Raw genomic sequence first — 1978 nt, 5'->3', positions numbered from 1 at the left:
CTCTATGGTCTCAGTGTGAGCCTCAGATTCCCATGGTTCCTCATTAGGGAACTCATTGGAGGCCAGTGGACGTCCATTGAGGTCTTCCTCAGTGGCATTCACTACCTCTTCCTCCTCTCCAAGTTCGGCCATGTTGATGGCCTTACACTCTCCTTTTGAATTCTCTTCTGTATTGCTTGGAAGAGTACTATGAGGGAGTTCAGTAATTTTCTTGCTCAGCTGACCCACTTGTGCCTCCAAATTCCTAATGGAGGACCTTGTTTCAGTCATGAAACTTTGAGTGGTTTTAATTAGATCAGAGACCATAGTTGCCAAGTCAGAGTGGCTTTGCTTAGAATTCTCTGTCTGTTGCTGAGAAGATAATGGAAAAGGCTTGCCATTGCAAAACCTGTTTCTTCCACCATTATTGTTGAAACCTTGTTGAGGTCTCTGTTGATCCTTCCATGAGAGATTTGGATGATTTCTCCATGAAGAATTATAGGTGTTTCCATCGGGTTCTCCCATGTAATTCACCTCTTCCATTGAAGGGTTCTCAGGATCATAAGCTTCTTCTTCAGATGAAGCATCCTTAGTACTGCCTGGTGCAGCTTGCATTCCAAACAGACTTTGAGAGATCATATTGACTTGTCGAGTCAATATTTTGTTCTGAGCCAATATGGCATTCAGAGTATCAATCTCAAGAACTCCTTTCTTCTGATTCGTCCCATTGTTCACAGGATTCCTTTCAGAAGTGTACATGAATTGGTTATTTGCAACCATTTCAATTAGTTCTTGAGCTTCTGTAGGTGTCTTCTTCAGATGAAGAGATCCTCCAGCAGAGCTATCCAATGACATCTTGGACAGTTCAGACAGACCATCATAGAAAATACCTATGATGCTCCATTCAGAAAGCATGTCAGAGGGACACTTTCTGATTAATTGTTTGTATCTTTCCCAAGCTTCATAGAGGGATTCTCCTTCCTTCTGTCTGAAGGTTTGGACATCCACTCTAAGCTTACTCAATTTTTGAGGTGGAAAGAACTTTGCCAAGAAGGCATTGACTAGCTTTTTCCAAGAGTTCAGGCTTTCTTTAGGTTGTGAGTCCAACCATGTCCTAGCTCTGTCTCTTACAGCAAAAGGGAATAGCATAAGTCTGTCAACCTCAGGGTCAACCCCATTAGTCTTGACAGTGTCACAGATTTGCAAGAATTCAGCTAAAAACTGATGAGGATCTTCCAATGGAAGTCCATGGAACTTGCAATTCTGTTGCATTAGAGAAACTAATTGAGGCTTAAGCTCAAAGTTGTTTGCTCCAATGGCAGGGATAGAGATGCTTCTCCCATAAAAGTTGGGAGTAGGTGCAGTAAAGTCACCCAGCACCTTCCTTGCATTGTTGGCATTGTTGTTGTTTTCGGCTGCCATGTCTTCTTCTTTGAAGATTTCTGTTAGGTCCTCTACAGAGAGTTGTGTCTTAGCTTCTCTTAGCTTTCGCTTCAAGGTCCTTTCAGGTTCAGGGTCAGCCTCAACAAGAATGCTTTTGTCTTTGCTCCTGCTCATATGAAAGAGAAGAAACAAGAAAATATGGAATCCTCTATATCACAGTATAGAGATTCCTTGAGGTGTCAGAGGAAAAGAAAAATAGAAAGAAGAGGTAGAAGAATTCGAACTTATCAAGAAAGATAGAGTTCGAATTGTGTATTAAGAAGGAGTGTTAGTCCATAAATGGAAGGACGTGAGAAGAGGGGAAGAAATTTTCGAAAATAAATTAAAAAGATTTTAAAAACATTTTGAAAAACACTAATTGATTTTCGAAAACCAAGAGTGGAAAAGAAATCAAGTTATTTTTGAAAAAGATTTTGAAATTAGAAATCAAAAAGATATGATTGAAAACTATTTTGAAAAATATGTGATTAAAAAGATATGATTGAAAAGTTATGGTTTTAAAAAGATGTGAGTGAGAAGATATGATTTGAAAAACAATTTAAAAAGATTTGATTTA

Source organism: Arachis hypogaea, chromosome 7 (assembly GCF_003086295.3).
Source record: "Arachis hypogaea cultivar Tifrunner chromosome 7, arahy.Tifrunner.gnm2.J5K5, whole genome shotgun sequence".
Taxonomy (NCBI): domain Eukaryota; kingdom Viridiplantae; phylum Streptophyta; class Magnoliopsida; order Fabales; family Fabaceae; genus Arachis; species Arachis hypogaea.
The sequence above is the reverse complement of the archived record's forward strand: the minus strand, read 5'-3'. Positions refer to the sequence as shown.